This window comes from Scyliorhinus canicula, chromosome 10 (assembly GCF_902713615.1).
Source record: "Scyliorhinus canicula chromosome 10, sScyCan1.1, whole genome shotgun sequence".
NCBI classification, from domain to species: domain Eukaryota; kingdom Metazoa; phylum Chordata; class Chondrichthyes; order Carcharhiniformes; family Scyliorhinidae; genus Scyliorhinus; species Scyliorhinus canicula.
In genome coordinates, this window is record NC_052155.1 from 151,788,828 (window position 1) to 151,812,993 (window position 24,166).

General features: G+C 43.9%; 1 protein-coding gene across 2 annotated transcripts in view; it reads left to right on the forward strand.

The window, feature by feature from the left end:
- The first annotated feature begins 535 nt into the window (after positions 1-535).
- LOC119972716 (transcriptional activator GLI3-like) overlaps positions 536-24,166 on the forward strand; it is a 447,347-nt gene continuing 423,716 nt past the window's right edge. For both annotated transcript variants that reach the window (XM_038809920.1, XM_038809921.1), the window contains exon 1: positions 536-795. The gene's annotated coding sequence lies outside the window, so the exon portion shown is untranslated. The remainder of the gene's footprint in view (positions 796-24,166) is intronic.

The window sequence follows — 24,166 nt, forward strand, 5'->3', positions numbered from 1 at the left end:
CCCGAATAGGCCCCGTACTGTGGTGATGAGGGGCTTTTCATAGTAATCTCATTGCAGTGTTAATGTAAACCTACTTGTGAGGTTTGTGGTGAGGGGGGATTGCAGTGGGGGTGAATGTGGGGAGATTGGGGTGGGTGAGTGGGGGGATTGGGGCGGGGGTGAATGGGGCGGGGATGAGTGGGGGTATTGGGGTGGGGTGAATGGGGGGATTGGGGTGAGGGTGAGTGGGGGGGATTGGATGGGGGGGATTGGGGTGGGAGTGAGATTGCGTTGGGGTAAGTGGGGGGGGTTGTGGTGAGTGGGGGGATTGGGGGTGTGTGTGGTGAGATTGGGGCGGGGGAGAGTTTGGGGTGAGGAGTTGGGGAGGGTTGTAGTGGGGTGACGAAGTGGAGTATTCATGGTGGGGGCTGTTGTTTTTATTGGGGGGGGGGGGGGGGGGGGGAGGAGGAGGAGGAGAGCGGTTTGCGCCGGGCCAGGATGACGGGGAGGCGGGAACTCCGGACTGACAGCCCAGCTGCCGGCCCCTCATTGGGCCAGGAGCAGGCAGCGCGCCGCGATCCGGCGGCGGGTGTGTGTTACCTCCTGTGAAAGTCTCACTTTGTTGCAGTTTGTCTTTTTCTCTTTTTAAAAAAAAAAGCCCCACACCAATTCACTAATAGATGGTCCGGTTTGCCAGTGGGGGCGCGGGGAGCTGGCCTCCGAGTCGCTGAGCCCGGGAGGTGCAGGCGGCAGCCGGGGAGGAGCGGGGACCGTGATCACCGGAATCAGCGTTCCCTCCAACTCCACTCACAGCAGGTAAGAGCTTTGGGGGGGTGGGGATCACTCCCAGTCCCCATCTCGGCACTGAACCCTCACACCTTCCCTCCCTCAAACTCCACCAACTCCAGCTAACCAATGCCTCAGTGTGTGTGTGTGTGCTGGGACGGGCCGGAGAGTTGCGGTCCTCTCTGCCAACACGCACAAAGTTTTTTTTTGTTGCATTCTCGGCGAGAGGCAAACTTTCTCCCTCCCAGATCCTCGGTTCCCTCTCCCTGTCGCCTCGAGTTTGTTTTCCTTTGAAGAAACCGGCGGTACTGCTCCAGCATCACGCACATCCACCCCGGGGGGGGGGGGGGGGTTGCAGCTGCGCAACTTTACACGATGTAAAAGATTGGAAAAAACAAATAATACAAAAAAAAGTTTACCTCGTTCGTGTTTGTCACATACTTCGACGATCCGGCGCGGGTCTGAGGGAAAGGGTGGCTGAATTGGTTTCCCCTCAGCTTGCAGACATTTTTGTTTTTAACTATGGCTCTCCATTTCAGCAAATGAAGATGAATTGGAAAGAGCAGAGAACCGCGTCTCCCACTCAAATACAATCCGCGCCTAACCTCAACGTTTGCAAAAAGAGTAGGGAGAAGCGGAGTTTTGTGCTTAATTCCCCGAGCTCTGTGTGTGTTTGTGGACGTGTGCCAGCCTGTGTGTGTATGTGTAAAACATTTTAGAACAAGTTGCTTCCAGCTGTTCTACACATCCAGGCTGCCAGCAGAATAAAACTTGGTTCAGTTGCCTGGATGTGAACGGCCTTTTTCTCTTAATGTTTTTTTTGTGCGGCGCTCATTCCAGGAGAGTCACCAGCCCCGTTTCAGCGCGAGTATTTCACATTGATTCATACAAATCAGAAACTAATTGGAGCAACGTGAATAATTGAAATGAATTTGGGTCGATGTATAATTTATAATGGGTATCCCTTTGATGGTTTAACACTCACTAAATACAGTACATAAACCATGGCTGGTAGTTAAAATCTAATAAAAGTTCTCAATGTTTCTCGCACGGTTTAAAACGCCTCCGAAAAGCGCTCTACACAGAAGAAAAGTCTGAGGAAAGTGTGCAAGGTTAAAACTTGCTCCTGACGTGTTTCCATATGGTGAAGATTAACGGTTCAAAATTTTATTTCAATTCCTGAAACGGATTCCGATTGGACTATTTTTATTTGAGGGAAGTTGGTTGACTCTGAAATTCCGAATGGAGTACGCGATTTATGAAACCCCGCTCATGGTTATTTAAATTAAAGTTGACGTTTAATAATTCAGGAGAGTTAGTCATCCCCCCCCCCCATGAAATGAAGCAGATGCGGTTGTGTTCCTATCCCTTGGACGAGTTGCAGTCTCATTCCAGCCAAAAGAATATTCCTGAAATTCATACATTTAGGAGTTGGCAGCTCAACCCTGCCCCAACATTTCAATATTAAGGTTCACAAGGAGGGAAAATGATAAGTGGCAGTTACAAAATTCCAGCTGCTTCTTGACTTTTTAAAGGGAGTGAGAGTACTGCATTCTGTTGGAACAGTGACCTTATTTATTAAGTCTGCAGTCAATTTTGTCAGGGAAATGAAACCTCATTGTTGGAATGTTAATGCTATTAAACTGCAGAAGATTATCTCAAAGTCATCTTTCTTTTTTATTTGACTGCGCTAAACCCGTCCCCGCAGGAACCCTGTTTGTGCAGCAGGAATATATATTTTTTGAAGCAATTCACTTTTTCAACATAACTGATTTTGCGACAGAAAGCCTTTCTCCCTTGCTGTACTTATTATAGCGCGTAATGGGTTAAAGTAACTTTAACAACCTTGTTCATTTCATTTGCTCTGATCCAATGAAAATTTCCAAACATCAGGAAGGTGTTTACCCACTTTTTAATATATATTGCTGAAAAATAACTAAATTTGCCTCCTGTATGGGCTTTTAGGAAATATTACTATAATCAGGACTTGTGATGTGGTTGTGACCTAATTATAAAATATTCAGTTGGCCAAAAATGAATGAGAATCTTTTAAGTTGTTCTCCCACTTTCTGAGCTTTTGTTTCATGCTTCTTTGAAATATGGCAGTAGACCAGGGAAGGAGCAAAACCAGAATTTTACACTTTGATGACTTTGTCTTTGATATCTTGACAGCAAAAGGCTCACCATTGCTTTTATATACCAGAAGCAGTAACATAGAGCAGCAGGCAAGTGCCTCGGTGCATTTGTGTTTAACTGCAGAAGAAAACGTGGTGATAGGCAGCATGGGTTCTTGTCAGTTTTCTAATCCCAGATCCCAGAATACCTTGAGGGCACACCTCAGATCTAGGTAAAATTGTAGACTCTCCCAGTATGCAGTTATGTTCTGTATTCCTAGTCATGATGCCGATTCTGTGTTTACAGTGCTTCCTGTTTTAAATGCCCTTCTGAAGTTTTGGCATTTGCTAAAGGCAACCCATTAGATACTGTTCATCTTAAAATTTGCAGTATGCACACACTCACAGCAGATCTGGAACTTTATAGCCTGCATCATAATTTAAGAATAATTAAGATAAAGAGCGGATATTCCAGTTTTCTGGAGGAATATAATCCCAGTGGAAGTCTTTGCATGGCTTCAAAACATTAAATGCCACACTGCATTGCATAATACCTCCTCATAGTCTTAGTTTTAAAGGTAAATGTGTATGACCTAAATATAGAATTGGTTTCAGTCTGTGTACACCTGGCTAACATGAACAGGTGCTGCATTAGTCTGTTTGAAGATGCATGCATTGATGAGGAATGTGTTGTGTCCACATCGATATACTAACCCAATATGGAGCTCTTCTTTTCTGTTGAGTTTGCTAGTTCTGATTAGAAGTGACAGTCTCCAGTGGGGAGGGAGAGGTACAGTTGAATTTAGCACTTAATAATGAATCAGTGTGTTCCATCTATCTATTCTATATCTAATAATTCTTCTGAAATACTCTGATACAGAAATTGTGACATGTTAAACCATTTTTATAATGCAAATTATGCAGAGAGTCATGCTGAGTATCATTGCTGTTTTGCAGTCAGTAAAAATTAATAAGTGTGTCAGGTTCCTTGCTATAGTAGGCAGTTATGAAGTATAATACACACATTAATAAGGGTTTACACGAGTTAATGCTTCAGTCATGCTATAATATGATCTATTAAATGTATACTCCTAATGCCATAAAAAGACAGACTATCACTTATCTTAGAAAAGACCAATTAGTTTGCAATTGTAAGCATGCTGCTAAATTTACTGGAAAACTATTATTAATCTACAGGACATTAGTGTAAATTATTCTATGAAATAATGTTTCTTCTGTTTCATCGGAGTGTGTAAGGATGAAATAATGTTACTTGTGCTCTGAGACTTGCATATTTTGTATTTGATTACTATTGTTCTTTCAAATTAACAGGACTTGAAAACCATTTTTGAATTTCTAACAGAATTTAAAAAATGTCTGGGCCTGATTTTAACTCTTGTGTAAGCAAATGGGTTTTGAGTGGGTTAACGGCAGGCCCATTGAGTATGACTATGCAAATTTTGATGTCCCGTAACATTGAACATTTGTTCGTTTTGCAACATCTTTTTTTAAAAAAATGTGGATGGAAAAAATATGTTTGGTGCTTTAGAAATTAAATGTAACTGTTTCTCTGTCCACCATCCCCAAACATGCACCACTCAGTTATGATTGATTTCAGACTTTTCAAATGCTTACAATGACCCCTTCGAAACACCTCAAAAGATATTGGGCTTTATCAGCATTATTTTTTGCAAATGTTTAGTTTACACAGCTTAAGCCTCAATTTTGCTGACTTTACTAACTAGTATTGCAGTTCAATCATTGAGTGGATATATAATAATATATTAAGACTGCATCAGATAGAATATGCACTTCATATAATAAGGTTGTGAAGTGTTCTATTGTAAGGTTGTGAAGTGTTCTATTGTACTTTTAAAAAAATTCTCAAGAATGTAGATATGATAGAAGTATTCGGCTAAATCTTCTAACATGACTCACTGGCTGGTGTAAAACTATAGTAAAAACGGGTGGCATGTGGCACAGTGGTTAGCACTGGGACTGCGGCGCTGAGGGCTCGGGTTCGAATCCCGGCCCTGGGTCACTGTCCGTGTGGAGTTTACACATTCTCCCCATGTCTGCGTGGGTTTGACCCCCACAACCCAAAGATGTGCAGGTTAGGTGAATTGGCTGCGCTAAAATTGCCCCTTAATTGGAAAAAAATAATAATTGGGTACTCTAAATTTATTTAAAAAACTATAGTAAAAATAAGTAATTAGTATTTCTCTTTAACCATTATTATGAAGACCTGTATGGAGACAAATAGACCTACAGGCTACAGAAGCACAAATTGTTTTAAACCTTCTGCCTTTAAGAATTTAGATGCTTGGTTGTGATAATATGCTTTAATGCATCTTGTAAAAGTGATTAGGTTTTCTCATTGTGATACTTTGAGCAATGCAGGTATTCAACCAGTAAAAATGTACTAAAAGAAAGTACTGATTGTGTGTCTGTGCCCTAAACTGCATTGAAATACTGTTTCCTGACAAACGTCCAATTTTAAAAAAAAAAATTGTGTAATTAGAAGTAACCAGAAGAATAAAAAAGGTCCCCAGATGCACTGTTGTGTTTATTAACTCGTCCTTAATTGACCTTTTTTTTTCAACAAAGGTTATTTTGTGAATGAAATTATGAAAGCATGCTTGTCAGGATAGCTTCAGTTAGCTCTCAAACTCTGAACTTGTCTACAATGCTGTCAGCATGGCTGGGTCATTAGTCATCCTTGTATTAGTGATGCCTTGAGGCTGTATGCCCCGTCCTTCTTAACACCATCACGGATACAAAAGTATTTGTACTCTGCCGACTTGTAGAATTACCGACCATAGTTCTGCCTGACTGAATCTGAGGTAAGCTTCTCTCTGTCTCCTAGCTGAATATAATTGTCTCTGTCTTGCTGGGCTAAATTTGGCTGTGATTTACGATGAAGAAAAAACTCTTTTAGCCTGTACATCTATTAGTATTGTGTTGTAGTCACTTCATCGATATAGCATGTAGCTGGTGAGGTGTGTAGTAGCCAGCTGGAATTTGTTAAGACCTCGTGGAAGGAGCCATTTGCTAACTGGTTAAGTGAAAACAGAAAAATGTCAAATTGGCCTTAGCGTTACAATATTGTTCATATTTATAGATACTTAATTTTTATTGTAGACTAGATTTACAATTTGGTTTTGCAGTTGGTGATTTTGGTCTTCTGAAGAATTTTGAATGCTTTCAGGAAATGTGATGGCGACATGGTCTAGCGGTGCAGTTGAGCTGTTTACGGTTTTTCTTCCAAACAGAATGTTAGTGTAAAATAAGTATAGAATGCCAGCAGTTACTTCATTGTAAAATATTGAGTGATTTGTAAAAGACAGCAAACATGTGCATCCACAGTATAAGTTTTTTTTTAGAGAAGCCTAAAATAACAATTTGTTTTATTTTTTTTTAAACAGCAATCACTTTGTTCTTCAGCAATAATACAGGTGTAACAGGTTTAAACATGTCAATAAAGTTCAACATGATTTCTTAAGTATGGAAAAAAAATCTTTGATCTTTAAGACAGGTTATACTGCTTTTGATGTGGAAAAACCTTTCTACAAAATGGTGGGAATTCTGTGTCTTAAAACTTTTTTTAATTGTTTGCATATTTTGTAGACTATTTACTACCTTGGTTTGTCTGTTAACTTCGATTGATGCAAGTACTGTGCGAAGACAATGGCTTGGTCTAATTGCAGCAATGAGCCTTATCGTACACATTGAAAATAAAAATTGTGTTCAAGGAAAACTGTGATTGCCATCCATGTGTAGTTCTGGGCACGTTAAATGTTCCAGGCAATGATCGCTTATCCTTATAGCTTGGTAATTACTTGTCGGTAATATTTGAGTAATGACTGCAGCATGGTGGAGCACTGAATGAAACGAGGGTGAGTAATTAAAAGTGTTTTGATTTTCAGCCAGCGTTTAATATTTTATAGGAATGTTGAAATACTTCCTGCAGTGTTTCCTGCCATTGTAATATTTGTTAAAGGATGCTAGTTATTGCTTGAAAAGCTGAATGATGTGTATAGGGGGAAGTCTTAATTGAAGGAGTAAAACTGTGAAGCATAGCCAGGCTTAAGAATCAGACTTATTTTTGACTAGCTTCTGGCTAACGGAGGAATTTGCCTGGGTTTGAATTGGTTTATTTTGCCTCCTTTGTAGTGCAAGTTGATGCCAATGTTAAAACTCACTACTTTCAGTTTTTTATTGTTTCAACTGCTAGTTAGCCTCACTGTTTTTAAAACTAAGTTTCATTAGACAGCAGTTGCTAAAAGAAAAGTAATCACTGAAGCAGATATCCAGCTTTGGCTGAAACTTTCCTTTTGGAATTATTTAAGCACTTACCTGTATTGTATTTTACAGAAATAAATATTTATTATGTTGGACAGCAATTAACTTTCAGTCAGAGCTGTTTTTTTTTCTGTAAAATATGTAATTTTTATTTATTAAAGGGAACTCCGACCTTCCAGTAGAATAGCCCTATATGTCTGTGTGTAATTTTGAAAGTTCAATATTGTTCTTGTGGATTTGCTAAAGGGCCTTGTGTAACTTTCATAATCAGAAAATGTTGATCATCTTGTCAATTTCAGATTATTTGAGTGAAAGATTTGAGTTTACCATTAGTTGTTTTGAAATAATAGTTTGTTTTGGGAATTTAATTGAAAGCTTTAGTGTTTGTACATATCCTGTAAAACTGCGTCGTCCAAATTGCACCTACTTAGATGTATTTGGTGAAGTGTTTGATACAGCTGTGGTGTGTGTTACAGATCACTTGGAGTCTTATTAATGTGGCCACGTGCACTTTTACATGAATGTTTTAGGCTGGAGCTATAGATAGTGATAGTAGATGCTCCAACTTTCTTGTCATCACAGGGCTGACCGAGAGTGTCTCCTGCCTTTGCCACCTGCCATTAGCATGTGTTGGAAAGCTTTGCACGTTCGTAATCCACTTGTTGGCTACATTCATGGATACATTCTTCTTGGCCATCATGTCCTGGAGTGGGACTTGAACCTAGGGCTCCTGACTCTGAGGCAGTGACTGCCACAGTCATTAAAATGCTGAGCTGAGGCGGCGCGGTGGATCAGTGGCTAACACTCCTGCCTCACGGTGCTGTGGACCCGGTTTCGATACCTGCCCAGGTCACTGTCTGTGTGAAGTTTGCACATTCTCCCTGTGTTTGTGTGGGTCTCACAGCCACTACCGAAAGATGTGCAGGCTAGGTGAATTGGCCATGCTAAATTGCCCCTTAATTGGAAAAAAAAGAATTGGGTACTGTTAAATTTATTTTAAAAATGCTGAGCTGGATATCTTCATTAATACTTGCACATTTTAAATGTTTCATTCGCTGAACAGATCATATATTCAACATCTCATTAAGACACCTAAATGTACAACTTTGTGTAATGGTAGAAGCTGTAGCTGTAAATAATTTCATTGCTGAAACATGGAAATGAAATTGCAGGCATGCAAAAGGAAGGGTTGCCGAACTTGTATTTACACAAGAAACAGTGAACAAAAAACATTGAGTTCACTTGTAATACTTTTTTCGATGTAGAATGCACCTTGCAAAATAACAAGTGTGAAGACTGTGGCTGGTAAGAAGTCTGTGGATAAAACTGTGTTTCATTATCAATTTTTAAAAAATTATAAATATATCTGGCTTGGATTTATTTAAATAAAACATTCAAGGTTGCATACTGCAAAATTCGAAGTGATAGACTCATTATTGACGTAAGAAAAAATTAATTTTCAGTAATACTATCACTCACGCAGTACTCATTAGTCAGTGTTAATTGGAGTTGTATGATTTATTGCCTGTCCTGGCACAAACAGGTTTGTTTTGTTAAGACAGTGTGATATGGGAGCAAGCTGACTGGCACCTCAACTTTGGGTAACCGCATGCTTATTTCTTCTGCTGGCTAAATTGGGATGCAAAAGAAAGGATTGCATTTATATAGTGTCTGTCATGATCTTGGAACCAATTAAGTGCACTTTAAGTATATGTATTGTTGTATTGGACCACAGGAAGAGAAGTAGGGCATTTAGCCCCTCAAGTCTGTTCTGCACCATTAAGTTGGATCATGGCTGATCTGTGACCTTTTTTCCCATAATCCCTTAATAATTTTGGACAACAAAAATCTATCCATTTCTGACTTAAAATTTGCAACGGTTTAGCATTAATTACCATTAATAGAATGGAGTTCCAAACTCCACCCTTTACATGTAAATATAGATCCTAATTTCACTCCTGAAAGATCTGGCTGTATTTTCTTTTTAGACTATACCCGCTAGTCCGGGACTCACTAACCAGGAGAAATAGTTATCTTGATCTGCCCAATCTGTTCACCTTAATATCTTGATAAATTCAATCAAGTCACCCCATAAACGTCTAACTTCCAGTAAATGCAACCATAATTTATGCATTGCCTCTTTTTTTCAATTTAATTATTGGAGTTCAAATAATATTCTGGTAAGTCTATACTTCATCCAAGCATAGTATATCTTAGGGTGTAGTGCTCAGAACTCCTCACAGTAGTTCAGGTTTGGTCTAACCAAGGCCTTGTATAGCTGAAGCACAACTTCTCATTCTCTAGATATATCGGACCAGTTTTCCATTAGCTTTTTTGACTATTTTCTGTATCTTGTCACAACACCCTGGGCTAGTGCACGGTCAATTCCAGCCTCACAAGCCCCAGAGTCCCAACAAGTGAAATAACTAATAATTTGTATAAGGTTTCTGAGATCTTTGACCCTTGACTGCTCCGATGACTTATAGGCAGCAGACTTGTAAGTGAAGCACAAAAAACTGTTTATTTGCGACAACAATAAAGATACGACATGCAATGATTATCATAGAATATTGGCCAGCTAGTCTATTACTTCCCTTCCTTTTTATTGTCCCACCCTTTACTCAAACACACACAGGGGAAAGGGGTAAAATAATAGGGAATTAAATGGAAGAAGGAGAGATGAGTGTCCTTGTTGGTGATATTGAAATAGTTGTAGCCGACTTCTGGTGTGGACCATGGAGTAAGTGGTCACACACAAGGCAGCTCCTGCCCAAGGTTACAGAAAAGAGCTCTTTTTTTAATCAATACGGGGTGGAATTTTGATGAAAAGGTGTAGGTGAATGTTGGAGGAGTACTTGACCCCAGGAATGGTATGTCTCTTGGTTACCAGACCCGGCAGAAACAGCGAAAGATTTGGCTGGAGCTGCAGCAAAGACAAAAGCCTCTTCCAGCATGCAAGCGGGGGAAGGGCATGCTTAAAGGCTTCAAGCTGACTTGATGGCCTTTATTAAAGCTGAATTCTAGCAGCAGAGGGAACAACTGTGAAAAGATCTCGCCAAGGCCATTCAAGAAGCGGTGGCGGCCATGGAGGAGTAGGTCACGCATTCGGCAGCTCCCGTCTGGAATGGACTCCCGGACATTTTTCAGGAGTTTTCGCAGATTGGTGAAGCGAACACTGCCAAAAGGATTCCCTCTCTGTTGTATGGATAGCTGGACCAGGAGTGGCCGGGTGAAGCGTTTAAGTCCCAGCAGACAGAAGAGTGCGGAGCGGGCGCCAAGGCACAGCATGGTGGCCGGTATAGACCAGGGTGCATAGGCGCAGTGGGCACAGGAGCAGCAGGAGTTCCTTAGGGGCAGCTTTGCTGATCTTAAAAAGGACATGCTGGCCCCAATGAAGGCATCAATAGACCAAATGATCGCAACTCAGGCGACACAGGGGAAAGCGATTAAGGATATGGGGAAAAAGCTATCCGACCATGAGGATGAGTTGGTCGTATTGGCCCTTAAGGTGGAGGCGCAGGATGACCTCCACAAGAAGTGGTAGGAGAAGTTGGAGGACCTAGAAAACAGGTCCAGGAGACCGAACCTGAGAATTGTGGGCCTCCACAAAGGTTTGGAGGGGTCGGATGCGGGAGCATTTGTGTCTAATATGCTGGAGACGCTGATAGGGACGGGGGTATTCCCTCGGCCCCTGGAGCTAGACGGAGTGCACAGAGCCCTCGCATGGAAGCCCAAGGCGAATGAAACGCCGAGGGCCATGGTGGTGAGATTTCATCGCTTCTCGGACAAGGAACTTGTCTTGCGGTGGGCAAAAAAAGAACGGAGCAGCAGGTGGGAGAACAGTGTGATACGAATCTACCATGACCTGGGTGCGGAGCTGACCAAGAAGCTGGATTCAACCGGGTGAAGGCGACCCTCTTCAGCAAGGGCGGGAAATTTAGGATGCTTCATCCAGCAATGCTATGGGTCACGTACAAGGAACAGCATCACTATTTTGAGACGCCGGATGAGGCGTGGTCATTCGTCAAACAAGAAAAGCTGGACTCGAATTCAAGGCAGCTAAGTTTTGGTAGAATGTGGCGGTGGGGCTGGGTAACACGGTACCGTTTCTAATATATGATTGTACACAATGTTGGGTGCATGTAAGGACTGTGGTGGTGGCTGGAGGGTGCAGTGTTTTCGGCAAAGTTGAGATACAGAGGTGGGAGGGGGCCCTGTACTTTGTGCGAATTTTCAGGAAGTTGGAGCCTTGGTTCAACAAGTGTCTCCTCACGGGGCAATGTTAGTGTCGTCTGTTTATTTTTCGTTTCGTATTACTATTTACTCACTGGGGTTGGAGAGGTAGTTTAATTGGTTTATTCATATGGGGAGAGGGGTCCGGACAATAAGGCGACAGTCTGATTGGCGCCAGGGGTGGGAGCTGTCAGGGTCAGCATGGGTCAGCTGACTTTCGGGAGCATAGTGGGGGGTGAGCAAGTGCCCAGCTGGTACTTGGCAGGGGGTTTTGGGTCATGGGGCTGTTGGGGAGGGATGCTGCTTTGCTGACAGAGGAGGTATCAATTTCGGGGTACCAATTGAGGGTCGGGGGCGGCGGCTCCCTGTGGGGGCGCTCGAGGAAGCGAAGGGTGCGGGCTCGAGGTTGGCCAAGAAAGGGGGATAGCTAGTCAGCAGGGGGGGGGGGGGGGGGGTGTTAGCCGCGCCCCCCCCCCCCCCCCCCCCCCCCCCCCCCCCGTCCAGGCTGATCACATGGAATTTGAGGGGTTTGAATGGGCCGGTCAAAAGAGCGCGCATGCTCGCGCATCTAAAGGGGTTAAAGGCAGACGTAGCAATGCTTCAGGAGACACATATTTGAAGCTCGCAGACCACACGAGATTGAGAAAGGGATGGGTAGGCCAGGCGTTCCATTCAGGGCTGGATTCGAAGATCAGGGAGGTAGCAATTCTGATCCATAAGGGCGTGGCATTCGAGGCTGGGAGAATTGTGGCAGATAAGGGGGGCAGGTATATAATGGTGAGTGGAAAGTGGGAGGTGAACATCTACGCTCCGAATTGGGATGATGTGGAATTTATGAGACGCATGCTAGGCAAAATCCCGGACTTAGAGTCACACAACCTGATCGTGGGGGGAGACTTTATCACAGTCATTGACCCCGAGCTGGACCCGTTGAAGTCCAGGACAGGGAAGCAACCGGCAGTGGCTAAGGAACTGAAGGGCCGAGAGCGAAGGAGTTCTCTTTTTTTCCCTCCCACGTTCATAAGGTTTATTCCCGCATCGCCTTCTTTGTCTTGAGCAGGGCATTAATCCCAAAGGTGGCAGGGACAGCAATCACAGTCTCGGACCATGCTCTGCACTGGGTGGACCTGCGGCTTAGTGAGGAGAGAGGGCAGCGCCCACTCTGGAGACTGGATGTGGGGCTGCTGGCGGACGAAGAGATTTGCGGGCGGATTAGCAGGAACATCCAGGATTACCTGGAAACAAACGATACGGGTGAGGTAGCAGTGGCAACGGTCTGGGAGGTTCTGAAGGCAGTTGTCAGAGGGGAACTCATCTCAATTCGATCCCATAGGGAAAAGAGAGAAAGAGTGGAGAGGGAGAGACTGGTGGAGGAGATACTCCGAGTGGACAGGAGATACGTAGAGGCCCCCGAGACGGGGCTACTGAGGGAGCTGTGGAGTCTGCAGGCGGAGTCTGAACTGCTGACCACCAGGAAAGTGGTAGCACAGCTGAGGAAGGCAAGGGGGACAGTCTATGAGTACAGGGAGAAAGCGAGTGGAATGCTGGCCCACCAACTGTGAAAAAGGGAGGCAGCCAGGGAAATCGGGGGAGTAAAGAATAATGAGCGTAACACGGTCTTTGATCCAGGATGGGGTGAATGGAGTCTTTAAGGAATTCTATAGTAAACGATGCGAGTTGGAGCCCGCGACGGGAGCGGAAGGGATGAGGCAATTTTTGGACCAGTTGAGGTTTCCAAAGGTGAAAGAGGGCCTTGTGGAGGGGCTGGGAGCCCGATTGAATTGGAGGAGATTGTCAAGGGTATAGAGGGCATGCAATTGGTAAAGCCCCGGGGCCGGATGGTTACCAGGTAGAATTCTATAAGAAATTTTCGGAAATATTGAACCCACTCCTGATGAGGACCTTCAATGAGGCGAGAGAGAAAGGAACCCTCCCCCCAACAATGTCACAGGCTTTGATCTCACTCATTCTTAAATGAGGGAAGGACCCGGAACATTGCGAGTCATACAGGCCGATTTTGCTTTTAAACGTGGATGCCAAATTGCTAGCTAAGATTCTGGCCACAAGAATTGAGGATTGCATCCCAGGGGTGATAGAGGAAGACTAGACTGGGTTTGTCAAAGGCCGACAACTCGATACCAATGTCCGGAGACTTTTGAATATTATTATGATGCCCTCAGAGGGAGGGGAGGCGGAGGTGGTAACAGCGATGGAAGCAGAGAAAGCTTTTGACTGGGTGGAGTGGAAGTACCTGTGGGAAAGGCTGGGGAGGTTTGGGTTTGGTGAGGGCTTTATTGACTGGGTGACATTGCTGTACCAGGTGCCTGTAGCAAGTATATGTACAAACCGGCTGAGGTCGGGGTACTTCGAGCTTCACTGGGGAACGAGGCAGGGGTGTCCCCTCTCCCCATTACTATTTGCCCCAGCAAAAGAACCTCTAGCTATGGTGCTGAGAGCCTCGAGGAACTGGCGGGGACTGGTTCGGGGGGGGTGGTGGAACATCGGGTCTCGCTTTACGCAGATGATTTGCTCCTGTACATTTCGGACCCTGTGGAGGGGATGGGGGAGGTTCTGCGGATCCTGAGGGATTTTGGTAGTTTTTCAGGGTACAAACTGAACATGGGAAAGAGCGAGTTGTTTGTGATCCAGGCCAAGGGGCAGGAGGAGAGACTGAAAGAGCTGCCGCTCAGGATGGTAGAGAAAAGTTTTTGTTACCTGGGCATACAGGTGGCCAGGATATGGGATGCCCTGCACAAGCTCAACCTGACCTGGTTGGTGGAGCAAATGGAAGGGCACTTTAAAAGGTGGGACATGCTCCCGCTGTCACTGGCAGGGAGGGTGCAGACCATGAAAATGACTGTCCTCCCCAGATTTTTGTTTATCTTTCAGTTCCTCCCCATCTTCATCCCTAAGGCCTTTCTAAAGCGGGTGAATTATTACGGGCTTTGTGTGGCCGAATAAGACCTCGCGAGTAAGGAGATCGCTGTAAGAGCGCAGTCGAGGTGGGGGGGGGTGGTGGCGCTGCCGAACTTTCGCAACTACTACTGGGCGGCCAATATAGTTATGATTGGGAAGTGGGCGATTGGGGTGGGGGGGGGGGGGGGGGGGGGGTGGGGGTGGGGGGGGGGGGGGGGTGGGGGTGGGGGGGGGGGCGGGCGGTGGGGGGGGGGGGCAGCGTGGGAGCAGCTGGAGGCGGCGTCATGTAAAGGTACTAGTCTGAGAGCTTTGATAACGGCTCCTTTGCTGTTCTCGCCGACCCGTTACTCCACAAGTCCGGTGGTGGTGGCGACACTGTGGATATTGGGGACAGTGGAGGAGGTACAAGAAGGTGGAGGGAGTGTCGGTCTGGACCCCGATATGCAACAACCACAGGTTTGTCCCGGGTAGGATGGATGGTGGGTTCAGAGCTCGCAGAGGGCAGGCATCAGAAGCATGGGAGATCTGTTCATAGATGGAAGCTTTTCCCAGTTTGAAGACACTAGAGGAAAAACTTAATCTGCTGCCAGGAAGCGCCTTTAAATATCTGCAAGTACGAGCCTTCCTGAAAAAACAGATAGTGGCTTTTTCGACACTGCTGCCACTGAGGATATAGGACAGGGTGGTCTCCGGCACCTGGGTGGGGGAGGGGAGGGTGTCCGATATCTACCAGGAACTACAGGAGACGGAGGAAACCCCAGTGGAGGAGCTCAAGGGCAAGTGGGAGGAGGAGCTGGGTGAGGAGTTGGAAGCGGGTCTGTGGGCAGAGGTCCTGGGCAGGGTTAATTCCTCCTCATCATGTACCAGGCTCAGTCTAATTCAATTTAAGGTGGTCCACCAGGCACACATGACGGCAGCGAGAATGAGCAAGTTTTGTGGGATAGAAGACGGGTGTATGAGATGCAAGGGCAGCCCTGCAAACCATGTCGACATGATTTGGGCATGCCCGGAGCTTAGAGAGTTCTGGCAAGGGTTCACGAGGGCAATGTCCAAGGTGCTTAACACACGGGTGGTGCCGAGTCCAGAGATAGCGATCTTTGGAGTGTCAGAAGACCTGGGAGTTCAGGGGACGAAAGAGGCCGATGTCTTGGCCTTTGCCTCCCTAGTAGCCTGGAGATGGATTTTATTAATGTGAAGGGACTCGAAGCCCCTGGGTGTTAGAGACTTGGGTTAACGACATGGCTGGGTTTCTCAGCCTCGAGAAAATAAAGTTTGCCTTAGAGGGTCTACGCTAGGGTTCTGTCGGAGGTGGCAGTCGTTCGTCGACTTTCTCGGGGAAAATTAAAATGTCAGCAGCAGCAATCTGTGGATGAGTGCTTCATTGGGATGGTGTGGGAAGACTGGGTTGCGTGGGGTAATGTCTATTTAATTGTTATTGTATATTCTCTTTTTGCACTATGTTAATGTTCACACTAGTTTGTTTTGTTATTATGGTTACTACTGTTTTATTATGAAAAATTCTGCAAAACCTTAATAAAAATACTTTTAAAAAAATAAACTGTTGTAGCCGGTTATCTTCCCAGGTGCGGAGTGCTGAAACCATCAGTTGGTTTGGATCTTCTGGATGGAACATTCAAGTGTGACTCTCAGGGTAGGAGAGTCACTTTAACTTGTGTTAACCTGGGCCTTCACACAAGATGCACTTTAGGTCTGCTCAATTCTTATTTGTTTCCCACTCCAGCAGATGGATCAACAGCTTGCCCCGCATAAACAGAATACCAGGGAAGCAACATCCACGAGGCCTTCGAGAGGTCGGGTAGGGAGAGGAATCTGGAAAATTCCCTCCAGCTCTGTCTTCAGGCTTTAAGCACTCACCAGTTAGATAGAGAGAAAAATACTGGCTGTTCGTTTACCTGGAGTGAGCATCAGCCAAGGTATTACAGAAAGAGTGCGACCCTTTCTGGTCGAGACATTTAAAGTGTTTAGAGTTCAAATCGAAACTAAAACCCAAAATGTGGTCTGCCTCGCTTAACAGAATATTCTGGAATACCCAACACCAATCAGCATTGTGTTTAGGTAAGGCCTGGGAATTTAAAATAACTGGTTGGCTTGTAGCCAAATCCATCAAATGTGTCATCACTGGATCAAACCAAGCAGCCCTCCTCGCCAGGAGAGTGGGGGGGGGGGGGGGGGGGGGGGGTCCGGGTCCTTGAGGCCAGACCAAATAGCACATCTACTGGGTGTTCCAGTTTTTAAAATCAAAGTTGCAGTCCATTTGAAAGGCATAAGTGCAGCAATGGTCCAGGCACAAAAGTTACAAAGTCAGAAATTAACAGAAAATAAAGGGAATACACAGGGGAAACCAGATTTAAACCGGAGGATCCTTACAATCTGTTCATGACCGTTAATGGTCTTATCTGGATCGCAAGTGCACTTGAACCCCACTGTTTCTAAGTTTTCACATTTAGAAACTACTTTGTTTAAACCTTTTTATGTCCAAAGTGGATGATCTCAGATTTGCCTACATTGATATCCATTTTCCACAGTTTTGACTGTTCTCTTCATCTATCAACATCTCATTGTAATTGTATACTTCATTTACACTGCTTACAATATCTCCAAGTTTTGAGTCAATGACAAATTTGGATATGCGGCTTTCTATCCCATCGTCTCAGTCATAATAAATACTGTGAGGATTTGAGGCCCCAACACATGGACAAAGAACACCATGGACTGGATTTTAATTCTGGGGTCAGGTCCCTGACGTCAGGTGAGTTTCTGGTCTTGATCTAGTATCATGTTGGCCTGATAACCAATCAGCGGTCAGGGAGGAAGTTCACCATCCAAAAGGAGTCCCTCCAGCCCTGAGACATAGGCAACCTCACTGTCAGAGTTTGGAACTGCTGAGGTCTGCAAAAGAAAGAGGGCGCTTTAAGTTGGACCTTTTTGAAGACGTTTTGAAGAGGTAAAATTGCAACTGGCCAAAGCTGCCAGACTGCTGTGGCCAACTCATTCTTAGAACAATGGTGGGGGTGGGAGAGGGTAGGGGTGAAATGAAAAATGAAAATTGCTTATTGTCACGAGTAGGCTTCAATGAAGTTACTGTGAAAAGCCCCTAGTCGCCACATTCCGGCGCCTGTCCGGGGAGGCTGGTACGGGTGGGAAGAGGGGTTAAACATTTTGATCGCCCCTTGCTGTCACTCCCCATTCCCCATATGCCACTGTCAGGCCACCTCTATCTTGGAACCATGTTTCGACCTCAGTGTGGGATCCACATGGGAGCATTGGGAGAATGATCTTTAATAGGCCCTAAATAATCTCTAATTGGCTGTTTCACGGCCCCGCCCTCCTCACCAGCATGTTCCACAATGGCCTGAGACAGGGCATGCTGACACACTGACTGGTAGTTGGAAAATTCGGACCAGTTGCCTTGGGTCCGGTCTCTGCAGCTGTTCAATAATTCATTCCCACTCGTCACACCTTGTCAATTATTAGAGTACCTGCCCCATTAACCACAGTTTATGTCTCCTGTTGCTCAGCATATTTCCAAGTCAGTAATTTGCCATCAATTCCATCAGCATCAACTTGCTAACCATCTCCTGTAAGGAACTTCATGAAATGCTTTCTGGTAGCCCACATAAATAACATTCGTTGACATTCCCTTTCTGCTGCTTTTTAGTTTCTTCATAAAAGATTCAAGCTGTTTCATTGGGCCCGACCTATCCTTTACCAATCCATGGTGGCTCTCCCATGATCAGCTAAACATTTTCAAGGTGCTCTGTCAAACTGTCCTTAATTATAGAATCTAGCAAGATCTACAATTCCCTCTTTTCCCTCGGCCACCTTTCGTAAATAGCAAAATGGCAATTTTCTGATCTGAAGGAAGAGTTTGTGAGTACTTTAGAAGATTTATAGTTAGGACCTTTGCAGTGTTCTCACCAATTTTCTTTATAACCTGAGTTTACTATATAGTAAACAGAGCACCCAGTTTGCACATGGTAATGTCCCACAAATGGCAAACATGTGATAATCATCAAATAATACTCTTATGTGATGTTGATTTGAGGGATAAATATTGACCAGGACACATGGATTACCTCCCCACCTCTCTTTGAAATGGTGCCATGGTCATTTTATACCTTGAGAAAGCAGATGGAACTTTGGTTTAATGTCTCATCGAAAAGCCAATAATTCAGGCAGTGCAGCTTTCCTCAGTGATGCACTGGAGTGTTAACCTGCATTTTTGTGCTCCAGTCTCTGGAATCGTACTTGAACCCTACAGCCTTTAGGGTAACACCAGAAGCACCCAACTCGTGTCACACGGCCAGGTAACTGATATGGAGGGAAAAAGTTACTCACTCGGGTTATTGAGATGTGCAAAGAACTGTAAATAATTAATGATTTTTACAAATTACATCTTGTAGCTTTATTGGGCAGTCAAATCCTAAAGAACCCCATCTAGACCCCAAGCACGAGACAAAATTATGGTGGCAGCAGATAGCAAGTAAAAAATCCAGAAAAAAAACAAGAAAAGATGACGAACCAGACAAGCCTACAGAAACTTGGAAGAAGGATGAGAAATAATGTTAATCTATGACTCGCCTGAAGAACACTGAGCCTTGCGAATGTAGCAGATGTCAGCTGAGACATGGGCCCAGAATCAAGACAGCAGTGAGCACAGATAAGAATTTACAGACCTGACTACTGCAGCAGCTTGGTACAGCATGTATTCCTTATGCCCAACCCCCCACTCTCCCCCCCCCCCCCCCCCCCCCCCCCCCAAACCTTGCCGAAGCACAGCAGGCTTGCAACCAGCTCAGCACTGGGACAGCTGGACAGAGAGGTTTTCCAAGTTTGCACTAAGAGGAACAGAAGGATCAGGTCAGTACTTCACTCTGTGCAGTTGGAGCTACTGAGAATGACGGAATGGCTAGACAGGGAATCAATGAAGTTTCGTGTTCTTATAATGAAGTCCTCCAGGCCTTCGATTCGTAATTCAGCATTCAAAAAAGTGTAATAATTGAACAAGCAAAACTTTATACGAGAGTTGGTGAATACATGGATTCATTCACCAATGATCTTTACAGGCTGGCAGAAAATTGTGACTATGGAATATTGAGGGATTAGTTGATTCATGATAGCATAATAGTTGGGGTCCTAAATGAAACCTAGCAGATCTCTTTCAAACCAGGGGAGATCTGCTTTTAAGACAGTTCAAATTGCGCAACAGACCAAGGTTAAAAAGCAAAATAGAGTGGTTGTTCGTGGAAAAAATGATGTCCTTTGGAAACAAATCAGTGAGCAATGTGCAGAAAAGAGAGCGTGCATGGAAACAAAGCCAATGAAATTAGGGGAAAGTGTGCCATGTTTAAATGTTCTTGGTGTGGCAGGAAGAGCCTGCACAAGTGGAAAGAATGCCTACAAGGAGGAGCAGATTGCCACAAGTGAGAATCTGGGACATTTAAATATTGCCTGCCACTCTTTTTTTTTAGAGAAAAAACACCCTGCAAAGAGGAAGGAAAAATAACAAGGCCAAACCAGATTCACAAAGTTGAAGAACCACAGGAAAAAAACAGTCACTTTCCCAGAGGAAGTGAATGAAATAGAAAATAATTGAGCATTAAACAAAAAGTGGATAGATAGCCCACAGATTTGAAATTATAGATGCAGGAGTCGGGATTTCAGTCTTGCCTGATGAAATAAAGTGGCTCAAACACTTTGCGCTACCACCATCATCCATCCAGTTACAAGGTTCAGGTGGAACAACACCGAAAGTCACAGGACAACATCTGGCAGAATTAACTTACAAGGATAGAGAAGATCGAAATATTCTCATTTCACATTAAATTCTAGCACACTACGATTCAGAGCTGCCATCATACTAGCAGAGGGTGCATCGCCTACAAATCTGGGTGCAGTCTTATTTCAAATTCTAAAATATGTTAAATGACTAGTTTATTGCACCTCAAGACCACTCTCAAACACCTAGAGAAAGTATGCAACAATTGAAAAAGAAGCATCAGCAGCACATGGGTATGCAAGACATTCTCAAATTATGTGATGGGATTGTGGTTTAAAATTGAAACTGGCACGGCGGCGCAGTAATTAGCACTCTTGCCTCACCGTGCCGAGGACCCGGGTTTGATCCCAGCCCCAGGTCACTGTCCGTGTGGAGTTTGCACACTCTCCCCGTGTCCGTGTGAGTCTCACCCCCGCAACCCAAAGATATGCTGGGTAGGTGGATTGGCCACACTAAATTGCCCCTTAATTGGAAAAAAAAATGAATTGGGCACTTTCGATTTAAAAAAAAAAATGAAACTGGCCACAAACCTTTGGTCATTTTTCTTAACCTAAGGGAGATTGCAAAGATACTGCCTAGAATTAAACATTGAGGCGAAGACCAATGAGGCATGATTCAGTAATTGAGTATGTTCAAGGGAAGTACCAGATGGCAGCAGATGCACTATCAAGAATACCAATGGAAGGAAACAACATGCAAGATTTGAATCACATCAAGGAGGTGGAAGTGTATACTTCACTCATTACCAAACGCTTACTTGCTACTGGAAAGAAATCACAGGTGATTAAACAAGTCCACCAGCAGTATAATACTGCCAGAAGGGATGGTCAGATTATACTCCTAACTACCCAGTACTACATCAACACTTTGAACGGAGAAAGCATCTCACAATCTTTGACTTCGCATTTAATGACATTCCAGTCACCCCTAAAAGAGATCAACTTGAGATTCACGTTCATCAAGGTCACTTGGGCATTGCAAATGTCGAGCAAGAGCCCAGCAGTCAATTTGGTGGCCAGGCATTAGTTGTTCAATAGAAGAACAAATCTCAAATTGTCTTGTGTGTGCAGGGAATACCAACAGCAGAGCAAACGACCGTCACCCTCCACTTTTCCATTGAGACTCAGGGGGGAGACTGGGAATGGATTTATTTGAATTTAAAGGCAAAGTATTTATCATAGTCATTGATTGCTACACCTGATGGAACGAAATGAACAGATTGCACAGCATCACGGTGAAGCTGGCATTTAATTAAAATAAAAACAGAAAATGCTGGAAATACTCAGGCGCATCTATGGAGAGAGCAGCAGAGTTAACACATTTCAGGTTGATGACTTTTCTCCAGAAATCCCTTTTTCCTCCTGTATTAAAACTGAAATTAAGCTTCTTGTGTGTATTACTGCAATCTGGTCTACTAAATACAACAAAAACTGTCTTAAGGGGGAAATTGTTTACCGCTATACCACTTTGTTGTGCTCGGTTGGATTTGCACCGACGTGTTCTGGCATTACATTGGTTTAAAAATGTATCTGGCATCTACTAGATGTAAATAGTCAGTGCACAACTTTGCAAAGGGGTATGGTTTTATTCTTGTTACACAAGTCCCGAAAGATGTGCTGTTAAGTAATGTGGACATTCTGAATTCAGTGTACCCGGACAGGCGCCGGAGTGTGGCGACTTGGGGATTTTCACAGTAACTTAATTGCAGTGTTAATATAAACCTACTAGTGACAGTAATAAAATGGAGAAGCAGAAAGTGGAGCTCATACAATAAAAGCATTGATGAAAAATAATGAAGATATTAACTTCTTAGTTACAGAATCTCACTGCTCCAAAATGGGTTCTCATCTTCGAGTTGACCAGGAAAGACAACTGAGAATGCAACTTCCAGCTGTGCAACAGGAGCGACCACTAATATTACCTGAGCTAATCATGGGCGAGTTAATTGCCACAAGAGGGAAAAAAATGGTTCGTAATTTTAATTTTAGGCGCAGAGCAGAAGAACAAAAACTGCTGCAACCCAGGAAGAATGTGTGGATACGAGACCAGCAGAAAGAAGGCATGTTCGTAGAATGAGCTTCACAAGCGGAGACCTTAATAAGATTGAGTCAGACCAGGAAAATATAAGGAGAAACCAAAACTCTGTAAGACCAACAGAAATTTGAGCTTGCTACTGCATCTGGATGGAGATCTGGAACAAGACAAATCTCTCAGCCACCCAGGAGAAGGACACTTCGAACATTAAAATACTTCTTTCAACACATCGAAATCTGCACCCTCAAAATGATGCGGGATTGGTCAAAGCACCTCTGAGGAGAGCCCTGTGAAATCTGAGACTTTGGGGGAGATATAGGAAGCTCTGTATAATTGGGAGAAAGACTGGTGTGGGGAGTGGATATGTAAGATGGAGATAGAGTAAAGGGGTGGGGAGGGTTTATCTCCTGGAAGATTAAAATCAGAGGCACCTGATTTTGATGTAACATGATGAAGTGACAGATCTGGAAGGAAGATTAAGCCTAACCTCATGTCGAGTTATTCAGGTGTATGTGGAGCTGTAAAATTTTTTTGCAGACTATTCTTATAAGTAGCTTGCTTAGAAAAGCAGCAAAACCCTGAGGGCCCCATCTAGACTAACTGAGCATTAAGTGTGGCCATAAAGAAATAATTAGCATTGACCAAGGTGCTTTTTTGTATTAAAAAGCACTAAATATTTGAAAGTTATGAGAGCAGATATACTGTACTCTCTACCCTTCAGTGCAGTCGCACATTGAATTTGCTATTTGACTTTTCTGACTTCACAAGGTTTTTCCCGCCATTGTATCTCCTGTTTCTTTGAAATGACCGTTTTGGACAACGCCATTAACATCAAAATGTTAAAGGCAAAGGGGTAAACCCAACACAATCTGAAGTGGAGTACCGAGTAGTCAGTTGGAATTTCTTTCAAGTAAGCGCCTTAAGCAACTTTTGCAACCAACTAGGCTCCATACATGGAGGTTTTTGTCTTGCCTCTGGATATTAGCCCAAGAGGTTGAAGGGGTGGGTGTGGGTTACGATGCTGGGCAAGTTTGCACTTGCTAAAACTAGACCTGGGCTCTGCACTTACAGTAGTAATTTGTATGAAAGCTGAGATGCAATTTACAGTAAGAATTTGCCATAAACAAACTTGCATGTCGCGAACTTTTGAGGCAGTGTGTGGAAACATCTTAATGCTAAATTCAACAGTGTTGTTTTAGTGGTTGTTCTTTGTAACTTTATGACTGACCCAAAGGCATCTACTGTGAGGAGGTGACAGTGATGTTGCCATTAGTGACCAGTAGGGACTTCAACGTTGTTTGGCTTCATAATGTTTCTCTGGATTGTCAGTCAGCTCATATGAACCAGGATTATACCAGATGCCATTGGTAGGGCTACTTCATTTTTTCATGTTGCTATTACTTCAGAGGTGATGTCACAATATAGACTCTAATTGGTACAAAACACTCCATAAATTTAGATGACATTGAAAATGAAATTTACATGTAACTTTATCATATCAAGTTAGGACTAATAAGAACATTTCAGGACAAAGTGTGGGATATACTTTCATTTTAGGCCTTTCATGACCTGAACTGGTATCATTATGCCTCCTCCCCATTATTTTGCTTTTAAAGCTGCAAATGATTTAGATAAGATTATTTGATCCATAGGCTAAATTTCCACTGGAGAAGCTGGTGATGCTTTTGCCTTGGAAGTTCCATTAGGTATCATGCTGCTTGCTAATTGGTCCTTCAGTGATTCTACTCTATTTGGCTGTGGTTTAAATTTCCATTCATTCTAATTGCACTTTGAATATTTTTACATAGTATTATGGGCTAGAGTTTAGAGAACCCCAAAGTGTATCATGGAGTTCACCTGACTCACAACTTTTAATGGATTTTGGTTATGGGGAGCACAAGGGCCCACTTGACAGGTGTGATGGAACAGAGATCTAAAGCACGTTTAAAACAAAACAATGTTTATTATATGAATCTAGTTAACATTTTATAAACACACAGTA